The sequence below is a fragment of the Protopterus annectens genome, chromosome 10.part0 (assembly GCF_019279795.1).
Source record: "Protopterus annectens isolate FY-2018-M chromosome 10.part0, PAN1.0, whole genome shotgun sequence".
NCBI lineage: Eukaryota > Metazoa > Chordata > Ceratodontiformes > Protopteridae > Protopterus > Protopterus annectens.
This window is the reverse complement of record NC_056744.1, coordinates 1,436,566,626-1,436,581,803: the sequence shown is the minus strand read 5'-3', so window position 1 is coordinate 1,436,581,803 and position 15,178 is coordinate 1,436,566,626. Positions and strand designations below refer to the sequence as shown.

Genomic DNA, 15,178 nt, shown 5'->3' with positions numbered 1-15,178 from the left:
AATAAAAATGTTTTGCAATAGAAGAGATTAAATAACACTTTCTTACCTTCATTGACTTCATATATTAGAAAAGCATATATGCATTTTTCTGTTGCACTGATGCTCTGTGACGCAACATTATTCTAACGTTTTTAGTAGTGTTCAGCTGGTGAATTCAATAACCCAATAATGCGAATTTCACACTTCATGTTTAATGATCTTTGGTATCTCATATGCTTTGTGGATGAGGTTACAAACACATCAGTGGTACCTACAGCCAATGGTGGACCCTAGTATTTCATCTTTTGATTACTTCTAGTGAGACTTCTGGTTAGGCATCACACTGGACACATCTGCCTACTCTGTGGTGTCATGGACAAGCCTTTTTCCCCCTCGGTTTTACTTTGAGGTTTACTCCTTTAGAATTAATGTCTTGCTGTTGCTTGATACTTTGTCATCTGAAATTTTTGGAACAAATGACCTTGGCTATTAATAATTTCAAAACAGTGCTTCGTATTGAAACTGCTGAAAATCTCACATTATCTTCTGTTTTCAGATCAGAAAGATTCTTACATACATACAAATGTTTCAAGCACGGGCATTAAAGCCCTTCTAGCTTGCCAATATGCCAAAACACTTGTTCTCATACTAAATGTCCAGGCTGTTCTTAAAATATCTAAACTAGTACTTGCTTTAATGTAATTTGGTAGTCTGTTCCAGGCATCAGCTACTCTGTCAGAGAACCAATTAGTACACTTCTCATTCCTATAAAATCTTCTACACAAGTTATCTGATGATTCTCTAGTACTTTTTGATAACCCCAAACATTCCCAGAGGTAGTTGTCCCTAAATGCCCTATATACCCGAATAAGATCTCTTAAATATCTGTAAGAGACACTGTACAAGTTCAGATATTTTAGTCTTTCATGATAACTTAGATTTTCACATTCATGGATGCCCTTAGTATATTTCCGCTGTACTTTTTCCAGTTTATTCATGCTTGTTTTCCTATAGGGTTTACATATTGTTTTTCCATACTCCAAGTTTGGGTCTAATGTAACTAACAAACAATGACTTCATTATGTTTGATTTACTAAACTTTATAAATCTTGTAGTCCAATCTCACCTACATTCTTACCTGTGGGTTCGGAGCCGAATGTCGGCTGCAACTCGGCCAACTTTTTTAGCTCGAAGTCTTTCTATTGGCTGGGCTAAGAAGGTATCCCATGCTGCACTGCTCTCTATCCCCAGATCTCATTTGCCGCTCGTGTAGCTCGGACGTGGTCTCGCTCTTGGCTGTGGCTAAGTACCCTCTTTCTTCTTTATGAGAGAATTTGTTTCAAACAAAAATCTATTTTAGTAGCTATCGTGCGTTTGGTATTATTTTGTGGAAAAGTTGTGTGTGATTGTTTATCTGTGGTATCCCACTAGCTGTTTTCAACGGGCTAGGCCCGTTTCAGTTAGAGGACCTAGTCTGTCCCCTTGCTCCCCTGTGTTACAAACTTTCCGGTCTAAAACCGTTTAAATTAGAGGTTTTAGCCCTGCCCCCACTTGTGTGTGTCAAAGGATCGTTTAAATTAGAGATCTTTGTTCGTGGTAGTTTTCCCTCCCTAAGTGTGATTATAAACTGTGATGGTTTCCCGTTGGTTCTTTATCAGTAATTTTTTGTCTTGGTGCTTGGTTATTGTTGGTTACCATGTCTAAAGATTCTAAGGAGCACAAGCCTTCGGGCTTCAAGAAATGCTCTAAGTGTGGTTATAAAATGTCCATTACCGATGGACATTTTGTCTGTGTGTATTGTCTGGGAGCAGTCCATCTCCAGGAGTCATGCAGTTTCTGTCATGCGTTTAGTCCTAGAGTTCTTCAGGAAAGGAAGAATAAGTTGATTTTGAAGGGACTTCTGAAACCCTCCTTCGAAGAGGGTCTGGAAACTGCTTCCAGCTCTAAGGCTAAAACCACCAAATCTAAAAAGAGGTCTCTGGCTCCATCAGTCTCCTTGGAGCCACCGGAGAAAATAGCAAAATCTGCTTCGACATCCTTGGCTCCACTGTCCTCGGGGCCGCAGGAAGTGTCATTTGTGATGGAACCAGCGTCGGCTCCAATCATTTTGGAACCTATTCAGAGCCGATCGCCTAGCATCAGGCAAGTATCACCTGAGAGGAGGTCTCGATCTCCCTCCCTGTCCTCTAAATCCTCCAGGACCTTATCGGATGTGGATGTCGATAGAGTGGTGCAGAGACTCCTTCAATCGCCGGTTTTGGCAGAATTGTTCTTGGCTCCGTCCCAGTCGGCTCCGGAGCCCGTCCTTCAACCTGCTTCGTTACTTTCTCCGAGCGCATCTCAGCCGGAATGCTCGGCTCCATGTGATGTCTCCAGGTCGGTTCCAATGGCCCCTCCTGGCTTATCGGTGCCGATGTCAGCTCTGATCTCGTTGGCACCGTCCACGGGATTCGGGACTCAGGGATTCTTCAGTCGGACTCAAGGGTGAGGCTTCGGGACATTCCTCGGTTCCTAGTCTCCCTCTCGGTGCTTCGGTGTGGGAAGTCTGACTCCTGTCATGGCTTCAGAGGCTGGTCACTCCTCGGACTCAGGGGGATCAGCCTTTGAGGCCATGCGGAGTGCGCTGGCTAGATCGTCAGTGACATCATGCGGGTCAGTCATTCTGTCCCCTACTACACCAGTGCGGGTCTCTGATCACCATCTATCTTTAGACAGCGGAGCCCCAAGGCCTCAGGGTATCCCCATGAGAGGTCCCCAAGTTTCTGAGGACCCCTCAGAGTGCTTGCCTGAGGAGCCCCCCAGAAAGAAAACGTGCAAGAGGAAGCACATAGATTCCCAGGATGAGTCTCTCACATCAGATACCGACCCCCGACCCCCCCCCCCCCCGGTAAGGAATTTCTGTCCAAGGGAGTCCCTGTGGATGCCATGGTGGTGGCAGCGGCCACTCAGAAGGAATTAGCCGAGACTTCTTCCACCGTCCATCCTCCTAACAAGGTGTCTAGGACCATGGACTGGTACAGGAAGCGTACCCTTTCTTCAGCCACCTTTACCTTATGGTCACTGAATTATTTATCTCACTTCACACGGCTCCAGAGAGATCTCCTCAAGGAACTTGGAGATACTCTCACGGGTAACGTTTCTGAGGTGGTGACCCAGATGGTTAACAACGCCCAGATGTCTACCCTCAATTCCATTGTTAACTCCACCATGAGGCTGATTTCTTATGCAACTGAGGGAGAGTTGGTAGGCAGCAAGTTCAGGAGTTGCTCTTAGGAGACAGGCCTGGATGTGCCTTTGTCATTTCGCGGAGGCCTTCAAGACTTCGTTCACCAACGCCCCTTTCGATGGTTCCTCTTTGTTCGGAACCAAGGTGAAAGACACCCTCACCAGGTGCGAGCAGGAGGGAAAAACTCTGTCTGCTGTAGGAGTCCGTTTTTCCCTTCCCTCTAGGCCTTATCCCAAGGCCCAGAGGGGTGGAAAAATGTGGTTCAAGAAATCAGAGGTTTTTTCCCGGCGCACAAGGTGAGCCCCCATCCAGAGGCAGGGGAGGGGGGTTATTCAGGGAGATGCCGCCCTAGAGGCAGAGGAGGCCCCCGCAACTCGGGAGACCACTCCTGATGGGAGGCCCGACTGTGCATTTCCGGAGCCAGTCGGGGGTCGAATCTCGTTATACCCGGAGGCCTGGCAAGACATCACCCACAACCAATGGGTTCTATGAATAATCTCCGGAGGATATGTAATTCCCCTTTCATCACATCCCCCTCCAGTCAAGAAAATCCCGGATGTTCCACCCAGCCAAAGGGATTACGCAGCTTCAGAAGTTTCAAAGCTGCTAGAAAAAGGAGCCATCCAACATGTCCCCTCAGACCAGATCGGATTAGGGACTTACTCAAGATTCTTTTTGGTGCCGAAAAGAACAGGGGACCTGAGACCCGTATTGGATCTCAGCAGATTGAACAACCATGTACAAAAGTCCAAGTTCCAAATGGTCACATTGCAGTCTGTTCTCCCATTGTTGGGAAAAGAAGTATGGATGTGCTCCATTGACCTCAAGGATGCTTACTACCACATCAAAATGGATTGGGCATCCAGAAGTCACCTACGCTTCTGGCTGGGAGCCAGTCATTTTCAGTTTCGAGCCCTGCCCTTTGGTCTCACCACAGCCCCCAGGATGTTTACCAAATGCATGGCAGTGGTGACTGCTCACTTGAGACATCAAGGATTCCAAGTGTTTCCATATCTGGATGACTGGCTCCTCACTGCCACCACTAGAAATCTAATTCAGACCAGGGACGCTACTATAAATCTGTGTCAACATTTGGGCATAACATTGAACTGGGAAAAATCTGCCTTGTTGCCCTCACAGTGTGTCACCTTTATAGGTACAGAACTAGACACAGTTCTCATGCGGGTGTTTCTACCACAGGAAAGAATCAGAGTCCTACAACAACAAGTTCACGCCCTGCTCCCTCTGAGAAGAGTGAAGGCAAGATGGGTCCTCCAACTATTGGGGACTATGACTGCAACAATTGTTAGTCCCGCTGGCAAGGTTACATATGAGACTCCTTCAGTGGCTTCTCTTTGTCCAGTGGTCTCTTCAACGTCTTCCACTTTCTCACCCTATTCTACTTACGGACAGGTGCAAAGAAGATCTCAGTTGGTAGCTTCACACCGACAATCTGGACACAGGAAAGCCCTTCGTTCCAGCGCCCACAATTGCCATGGTGACCACGGATGCCTCCCAGATGGGGTGGGGGGGGCATTATCTAGGCAGGACAGTCCAAGGCACGTGGCAAGAGCATGAGATGCATCTGCATATCACTGTCCTGGAGATGAGCTGTGCTACTAGCGTTGCAAGCACTTCAGAGCTTTCTTCCTCTCGGGACTATTGCAATCCACTCGGACAATATGTCAGTGGTGTGGTATCTGAACAAGCAGGGAGGAACCAAGTCATATCCCTTGTACAGAGAGGCCATGCGAATGTGGCAGTGGGCAGTGTCTTCCCAACGTTTTCTGGTGGCAATGCACATTCCGGGGAAGTCCAATGTGATCGCAGACAGGCTAAGCAGAGCTATTCTGATGCCGTACGAGTGATCCCTGAACTGTCATGTTGCGGAACGGATCTTCCACAGGTGGGGTTAGCCTTGCTGCGACCTTTTTGCCAGCCCCCTCAGTGCCAAATGCAGCAGCTACTTCACGTTGATCCCCCCTCAGGGGGAGTCCCCCAGGGACACTCTAGTCCATGATTGGCCCTCCGGTCTACTATATGCCTTCCCTCTGGTCCCCTTGCTGTCGAAGGTTATTCAGAAAGTGTAATCGCTAGGAAGCAGAATGATTCTGATTGCCCCACACTGGCCTCCTCGGATTTGGTTCCCCTTTCTCCATCCCTACCTCTTGGACGCTCCTTGGATTCTGGACCCACAACCAGACTTAGTGACACACATGTCAGGGCAGCTCCATCCTTCTTTTCGGACCCTCCGGTTGACAGCCTGGCTACTCCACTTCCGTCATTGGTCAGGCTTCATCATTTCTCGCCGGAGGTAGTTCATATTTTATCCTCCTCTCATAAGCCCTCGACCAGGAAGATTTGTTACAGCAAATGGAAGAGATTTTCAATTTGGGCTCATACCCAAAAGATTGACCCTTACACGGCTCCAATTTCATCTGTTTTGGAGTTCTTGTCTATGCTTTTTCACCAGGGCTCAGCGACCGCAACCATTAAAGTCCAATTGGCGGCGATTTCTACCTTTCATGTCGCAAATGAGCTTAGTCTGATGGCTCATAGACTCTGTAAGACTTTCCTAAAGGGCACTCTGTTACTTCGTCCTGCGGTATCGGAACCTGTCATGCCTTGGGATTTAAACTTTGTTCTTCATCCCCGTTTGAGCCTGCAGCCACTTGTGATTTAAAATTCTTAACTTGGAAGACTGTCTTTTTAGTAGCCATCATGTCAGCCAGACGCGTTTCAGATATTCAAGCTTCATCAATCAAACCCCCATACTTGATTTTTCATAAGGACAGGTTTCTCTTAGACCAAACCCCTCCTTTCTTCCCAAAGTGGCGTCAATCAGTAACCTTAATCAATCTGTTGAATTGCCAATGTTCTTCCCCCAGTTCTCAAACAAGGCAGAATTCAAATTCCATCAGTTGGATGTACACAGACAATTACGTTTTTATCTGCACAGAACGAAAGACCTCAGAAAATCTGATCAGTTGTTCTGTTTCCTTTTCGGAAAACAGAATGGGGTCTCCTGTTTCCAAAGTCACTTTGTCCAAGTCGATCTCAGTTGTATTTCTTCTGTTTATTCCTCAGGGGGTAAAGTTTTACCGTTCCCGGTGAAGGCTCACTCTACTCGGTCTGTATCTACATCTACAGCTTGTCAGGCCAGATTGTCTATGGATGATATTTGTGCTGCAGCTACTTGGGCATCTCCTCACACCTTTGTTACTCATTACAAGTTGGATGTGGTATCTAGGGGCAGGTCTTCCTTTGGTTCCACAGTGCTCAGGAGTATTTTCCACTGAGCCTCCCAGGATTTAGGTGCTAGGGACGCTGTCCCATGGGTAAGAATGTAGGCGAGATTGGACTACATAACATCAAGAAGTTATGTACTCACCATAATGTTCGATGTATGTAGTCCATCTCGCCTCACATTCTTACTTACCCACCCACCTTCCCCCGTCCTGAAGGATCTGGAAGGTTAGGCCTGGTTTCAGGGCTTCCTTCATTGTTGGTTTAGTCTTCCTTTCCTTAGGTGTTATGCATGGAGTATGAGTGCTTGGCCTCGCAGCAAACTAGATCTGGGGATAGAGAGCAGTGCAGCATGGGATACCTTCTTAGCCCAGCCAATAGAAAGACTTCGAGCTAGAAAAGTTGGCCGAGTCGGAGCCGACATTCGGCTCCAAACCCACAGGTAAGAATGTAAGGCGAGATGGACTACATACATCGAACATTATGGTGAGTACATAACTTCTTGTTCTGTAACAGCCATTAGCCAGTTGGTTGATATGATTAGAAAAACTCATAGCTGAATCTACACATATAACCAGGTCCTTAAATGAGTCTACAGATGTTCTTCGTGTTTCACTGTTGCAGTCATTTCATTTGGGTAATCCTGCTGGCAGATTGCCCTCAGTCGGCCTGAATTCCAAAGTCTTGGGTCCTGCGTCAGTTGCTGTCGCCCCTTTCAATCACTGTGTGCTGTACTAAATATTCACCTTTCAGTTTATGTCTCCCAAATCTCATATGCTTAGCTTTTGCTGTATTTATCAACATATTATTCTCCTGTGCCCAAATGGTCAAGTTAGTCAAATTATTTTGCAAACATGTCTTAATCTGTAACACTTGTAATCAGTTTACCCAACTTCAGGCCTGTGGGACACCTTGACTATAACCTAGGATTTCACCTGTCCATTTGATGTGTGATACTTACCATGTCCTATCTGTAAGCCATGCAGCTATCCATCTTATCAACAGTACATAAATACCTAGTTGTACTAACATATTGATCAGCATTTTTTGCATGACCCTGTCGAATGCTGAAGTTAAATATAAATCACAGCACAATTTTTCATTCATAGTTGTTGTTATATTGTTATAGAATATCATGTTACAGGTGGTAATAGATCTATTTTCAACATATGCATGCTGATATATGGTTTCAAGTCCCAACCTATCCAGTTCTGACAATAACTTATCCAGTATTATCTTGTCCATTATTTTTCCACAACATGAAAGTAGACTTAAGGGTCTATATGATTCTGGGTTTGCCCTACTCCCCTTTCCCTTAAAGACAGGTTTAATAAGTGCATGTCTCCAATCTTAAGAATCTCCCCATATTTATATGACCTAGTGAATAATAGATGTAATGGCAGTGTAAGTTCTTGCTCAAGTGTTCTCAGGTCATTGTTATTTATTCTGTCTCTTCCCTGCGCTTTGTTTAGATCCAGTTTGCAGAGTTCTTTTTCAATATAATCTAAGTTGATTCTAGTATCTGGGGTTACTGTGATGTCACTAGGACAACTTATCACCCCTTTTGTGGAGCCAAACTGTTTTGCATAAGATTTTCTAAATATGTCTATAATCTGTTGTGTCTGAGAATAAATTTTAGAATCTGCACAGTTTATCAATTTGTGTATCTTTACTCCTTCCTTTTATGTATCTATAAAAAGCTTTCCTGTTATGCTCAATATCTTTATATACATTTTCTTCAAATTTTTCTTGATCTTGTCTAACACTATGCTTAATCTGTTTGTCCGGCTCATTTATTTCAGTTTTCAAAGTTGTAGTTCGCCCTCTCTTCCATGTCTTATATTTTTTGTCTTTCACCTTAATCAGGTATCTTGTTCTTATGGAAATATACCCCGTGATGTTGCGTGCCTAGATCCTGATGTTAAATATTTTTTTGACTTTTTGCACTCAATTTCTCTTTCAAAACTTTCCACATTCCATCTGCAGTTTTTCCACTGAACACCTCACTTCAGTTAGTTTTATGTAGTAACTGTTTTGCTTCCCTATAATCTGTAATTAACCTTCTGTGCATTGGCTTAGATTTCAGTTTGGCAAAATTATCTAGCAACAAGTTAACCTTTATGACCCCATGATCACTGCACATCAATGGTGGTAAAACTTGACTTGAAGTTACAATAATTTCTCTGGGAACACAAACAGTATCTAGTATATTCCGTCCCCTGGTAGTTTTTTTTTTACAATATGAAGTATTTGTTCCTGAATATACTCTGTGAATAATTTCTTTACTAACGTTGAATCAATATTATTCCAGTCTGTTTCTGGTAAATTTAAGTCCCCAGCTAATATTATTCTTTCCTCCCGTGTTTCATGTAAGAAATGTATGAATTCCTCTAGGTCATCTGCACTTGACTTTGGTGGTCTGTACACTCCAACAGTTGTTATATGTTCCAAGGTTGTCTTTATTGCCACAGTTACACAGTCTATAGTATTGGTGTTATTATTGAACATGTAATAATCACAAGTCTCATAGCTATCTTTAATCCCTATCATAACACCTCCACCTGATTTTTTGTTAGAATGTCTGTTACAGTAAAAACTTTTATACCCTGACAGAACTGGTTTCCAGTCATTGTTCTTTAACCATGTTTCACAAACTTTAACATCAATCTTGTGGGAACGTAGCAAATTTTCTAATAAAAAAACTTTTATTATTAATGCTCCTAGCATTAACAACCATCAGAGATGCAGCAAATGTTGCTATCTGTGAACTGGTACATTTTTGACCTGGCAAAAATCCTCGCTAGTGTTTGTCAAATATTGCAAAATATCTGCTGTAAAAATTCTCTCTTCCCTGATCTAGGCAGATGCACACCATCCTGTCTGAACATGTGTGCCCAAAAGAAGGCTTGGATGCACTACACATTTCCTTTTTTTAACACACAACATTTTTTCCATGTAGGTGTTTATCCAAAAAATCTTTCCATTCACAGTGACCTGACTATCCTTTCTATAGGTGATTTGTGAAAAATATGTCCTAACACCAGTACAAGCTATACTATCTAGGAGGGCTGTCAGTTCCCGACTAACAGTTAGAGAATCTTTGTTGGTGACATCATTTATAGCAACATGAATAAAAACAGATCCATACTTCCTTACATTAAGGTGTTCCAAGGCTTGTTTCACATCATCTGTTTTTGCTCCTGGCAAGCATAACACTATTCGGTGTTCATTATCAAGATTATACCTGATTTTGATTTTGATTTTCAGGCATCAGCAAAACACGAATCCTTCCTTTTAATTTGTTAAACATTTGTAATTGGACAAGTAACAGAAGAATACCTCACAGTGGTATAACAATGCAAAATAAGAGTGTACATAATGACTGTTACTTGCTGTGAAGCTTCTTGTCAAAGTCCTTTACATTGTGCTTTGTTCTTTCAACTTCATCACTATCCATTTAACTTAATTGATTAGTAAGCCTTGTCTGCAGCTAGTCTGTTCTTTAAAGGAAAATTAAAATTGTATCTCTTTCCTTATTGTAGTTGTTTGTTAAACCAAAAAAATTGCTAACAGGCTAGAGAGTAATCCTGGAGTACACTGTAAATAAATGCCATCATCAAAAAGGTGACAACCAGAAACCATGCAGGTTTTAGTTGCTGGAACCTGTGTTCTGAGAGACTGCCTTCCAGACTATGTGCAAATATACAGAGCTGAGTATATATTTTTTGGTTATAGAGTTTAATTGTTGCTTAGATCTCTGTTAAAACTGTTGTCTCCCCTATTCTGAGAGACTGAGCTGCAAATATACAGAGCTGAGTATATTTTTTTGGTTTTAGAGTTTGTACTGTTAGTTGTTGCTTAGATCTCTGGAAACTGTTTTGTCCCACCCACAGTCCCTATTTTTGGTTTGTAGTTGTTTGGTGGCTTTTGCAGTTGCCCGCCCCACTGTAGATTTGATCTGGGACACTCCCCTAGTCCCATCTATTTACCACATTCTACCTAATAAACTCTTTCTGCACTTGGTTTTAGTCCTTTTTAATTTAATTGCATTTTTTAAACTGTGTTTGGTCTAATATTGCTACATACTCAAGTGTGCTAGCTTGCACTGCATGTGAATTGTTTTTACCACTGTTTCTGCAACTTTTCTGTAAAAAAAAAAAAAAAAAAAAAAAAACTGTAAGTGTGTTTCCTACCTTTCCTGTAACTAGTGTTTCAGATACAGATTTGCTGTATCCAGGACTGTATGTAAGCTTCTGAGGCCCCCCAAGCCTTTCTGTGTTGGAGGGAAGCCTTCTAGCTTATCAGTGGGAGTTGTAAGCACTAGGTAACCTGCCTACTACATAAGGAGTGGTTCTGGCCCAGAAATTGTAGTTATTGGCCGTTTGGGCAATCTCTTCCATCTCTCTCAACTTTCTGATTTGAAAGACTGCATTTGCACTTGTTTCTGTCCTTTAACTCGTCTAGTGCAGATATAGATTCTTAGTTTTAGCGCTTACATTTGCTTATTCATACTCAGCACTTGTTCAGAACTTGTAAGCACTATAAATAAGCTACTAATTACTATAGTACTCAATCTTCCTCATTATCTAGAGGAAAACAGTTTTTGTACTTACTTTTCTCACTTGCTTAGAGAAAGACAGCTCTTGTACTCACTTTCCTCACTTATGTAGAGGAAAATAGTTTTTTATTCAGGCATGTCCAAGGGTCATCTCCCAGTGTTCTCTCCTATCTGATGAATCTGGGCATCTTGAGGCAATGTAGAAATTGCCTCGTACACAAACAACCCTCTCCTCCTACCACCCTACACTACAACCTGTGAGAGATGCACTTATCTAGCCAAACTGGAAATAAAGCTCTCTCCAACCAAGACTGAACTTGACAGTCAAGAGGAGAAGGTAAACATTTGTACCACACCACACTCATCACATAGTCTCACTAAATCTACACCACCAAAATCCACACATAGTAACACAAAAACATTTGCAGAGGCTCTCAATAATAATATATCTAAGCAACAGAGACCTCCAAAGCAGAAACGCAAGCAACCTCCATCCCCCAACACAACCCAAGTGACACACAGCCCACAGACTCAGTGTGCCACTCAACCACAGCCAATAAAGCAAAACAACGTACCCAACACTAGTCATAGGTGACTCTATAGTCAGGCACACTGATGTCCCACTCACCAGGCTAAACAAGGAGAAATTTACTGTCAGCTGCCTGTCAGGTGCCAGGATCCACCACATAACCCACTCACTCAGGTCACTCCACAACAAGTACAAATATGACTCTGTCATTGTCCATGTTGGTGTGAATGATCTGAGACGTACCTCCCTGGACTACATGAAAAGAGACATGGAAGAGCTCTTCAATCTTGTAGCCCAGGCAGGTATGACCGTAGCCGTGAGTAGCATTCTGCCATCGCCCCGAATGATACCGCAGTACAAGGACAAAATGATTGACTTCAACAGTTGGCTAAGCTTCTGGTATCATTCTAAGGGGATCCAGTATCTGTCTGCTTGGGATGACATGGTCGACAGATCACAGTGCTTTGCCACAGATGGCCTGCACCTGTCGCCCCTGAGATTCCGGATACTGGCTAAGGCTCTTGCTGCCCCTATAGTGCCTTTTTTAGGCATGGTTCAAATAAATTTACCACCGTAACAGGAACAGGTAAGCAAAAGCCGAGGGTAATGCTATTCAGTGTTTGAAGTCTAAATCTCAAAATGCACTCACACGAGGCACTCCTTAAAATGGAGAACATCAATATTTGTGCAGTGACTGAGACCTGGTTCAAGGCTCCAGAGAGAGCACCCCTGCACTACCAGGCTATAACTCGTATCACACTTTTCGGCCACGTAACCTGGACTGAAACACCAAAGGCGGAGGTGTGTCCATATTCATTAAGGATATTCACACTTCCAGGCTAGTTGCTCAGCATAATGCATCCAAGGTTATCCAAGTGCAACTAACTCTGGGCAAAACTGCAATCCAAATTGTAGCTTGCCACAGATCCCCCACCATGCCCCAGGATTCCCACTCCTCTTTTCTTGATGTACTGGAAAATATTGGGGTTCAACCAAACACCCTAATAATGAGCGACTTCAACTACCCCACCATTAACTGGGAAAACTACTCGTGTACCAACTCCTTAGCTCAACGCTTTCTGGAATTCATAAACTCCAGTGCCCTGGATCAACTTATCCACACCCCTACCAGGGACAACAATATCCTAGACCTCTAGTCATTACCAACATGAGTGACCGGTGTTCCACACCTGAAGTCAACTCCTCGTTGGCCAGATCCGACCATAAGCTAATCACCCTTGATATCCACATCCCACCCCCACTCCCCATTAAGGAAACCACGGTAAAAAAATTCTCCAAAGCCAACTTCATGCTTCTTATGACAGAAATGGTGAACTTCATGACACCCATGCAGATGGACAATACAGTTACAACTGCTGAATCCTACACAAATGCACTCTATAAGCACTTACACGAGTGCATGGATTGTGCTATCCCAAACAGAACCAAGACGCTATCCTCCAAAAAAAGGAAGCCAATCTGGTGGTCCTTTGCCATAAACAAACTGTACAACAGAAGGAAGAAACTGTTGCAGAAGAGAGTTAAATCCCATGAGTGGAGGAGCTCCCTGGTCAGCCTCAGTAAGAAGCTGAGATCCCTTATAAGATCCTCCAAAGCTAGCTATGAAAACAAAATCTCCACTAATTCTAAGGACAACCACAAAGCATTCTATAGCTATGTCAAGAATCTCGATGGCAACACCCAGATCTGCTGTGAGTTAAAGCACAATGGCACGAAAATTACAGAACCAACTGATATTGCTAACATCCTGGCAGATAGGTTCAGTGCTAACTTTACCCCCCCCCCCCACCCCCTAAAGAGCCCATATCTATACAGGAAGAATGCAGAGTCCCTGTAATCACAACTAAGCAGGTAAAAGCTGCACTCTCTAAAGCCAAAAACGCAGCATCCGTGAGACTGGACAACATCCCAGGCTGCGTTTTACACGAAATTCAGAACGAACTGGCTCCCCACTTAAGCACCATGTTTAATAATAGCCTTGCATCAGGCTTTGTGCCCACTGAATGGCGCACAGCAACAGTTATCCCACTCCACAAAGGTGGAGCCACCACTGATCCCCGGGAACTATCGACCTATTAGCCTGACGAGCCTGGTCTGCAAGTCCATGGAATGTATCATCATGCAACTCATAAACACAGACATTGGTAACCTCCAAACTCTGGATCCCACCCAGTTTGGGTTTGTGAAAGGCAGATCATGCCTCCTGAACCTGATCGACTTCTTTGAGGCAGTCACCAAAGCCATAGATGAGGGTAAGGTGGTTCACACAGCCTATCTTGACCTTGCCAAGGCTTTCGACACCATCCCCCATTCTGGAATTTTAGCTAGACTCACTAAACCTAGGTATAAATCCCTACTTCACAAGATGGGTTGCCAACTGGCTCACAGACAAAACCCACACTGTAAAAGTTGCAGACTCCAAATCTGACCTCAAAGCAGTGACAAGAGGAGTTACCACAGGGTTCCGTCCTGGGACCTCTCCTGTTTGGTATCTACTTCTCTGAAGTACAGGCTAACAACAGAAGGCCTCTGACTAACGAAGTTCGCAGATGACTGCAAACTAGGAGCCATAGTCAAGTCCCCAAATGATGTGGACATTTTACAGAAGGGCCTCACTGAGACAGATCCCTGGTGTCAGAGCCATGGCCTCAAGCTCAATGCCAAAAAGTGCAGTGTCATCCCCTTTGGTAAAAACTCTGTACCCATGAACTACCACATAGGCAACAATCTACTTAACACCGAATGTGTGATGAGACCTTGGGACCCAGGTGGACAGTAGTCTCTCCTTTGAAAGTCACATCGCCACAGTAGTCAGAAAGTCCTTCTACATGGCACACCTCATCATAAAAGGGTTCTCATCCAGGAAAAAAGAGGTCATTGTTTCCCTCTACTCGACACTCATTAGACCCATTATAGAGTACAACGCCCCTTTTGGAATGTACCTCACAAGACATCTGCAGCAGCTAGAAAGGCCACAGAAGTACCTCACAAAGAGGATTACTGGCCTCAAACAAATGCCCTACACTGACCGCCTCAAAAAACTCCAGCTTTACTCCGTAGCATATCGCCTACTCCGAGGTGATCTCTGCCTAACATATAAATCTATGTCAAACCCAGAGCTGTTGGACATGCTATACCTAAAAAATCCCAATCCCTCTGAGATACACGCTGTAGGGACCTAAACCTTGTCACCACAGTAAACAGGACATGCTGGAGGGATAGATTCCTGTCCCAGAGACTTCCCATACTCTGGAACAGGCTACCCATCTATGTCAAGCAAAGTTCTTCATTAGCACTCTTCAAGAAAAATCTTGATGAGTGGATGGGAAATAGGAAATACACCCCATGGATCACTTCTGTGTGTCTGCTCGACAGTGGCACAGGAAAATAACTTTCTTGGGTGGCGTAAGCCAGGGAACCTTGTTGGCTAGGCTTACGTAGGCCCTTGGGCCGATAGACTAGTACCTACCTATGAACCTAAGAAGTGAATCTAGGATATCTGGCAGTTGGCACAAAGGGTTAAAATTGTGACCTGTAATTCCTGTGGTATAACATTTGATTCCCTCAAACCCTGTTGCTTACTGTGTAACCTTGATCAAGAAGTCATTTAGCCAGACAG

The 15,178-nt window shown here is 43.8% G+C and overlaps 1 protein-coding gene across 3 annotated transcripts in view; it reads left to right on the top strand.

Moving 5' to 3' along the window:
• Positions 1–15,178, top strand: part of GPSM2 (G protein signaling modulator 2) — a 1,691,855-nt gene that overhangs the window by 1,607,517 nt on the left and 69,160 nt on the right. The window lies entirely within an intron of this gene.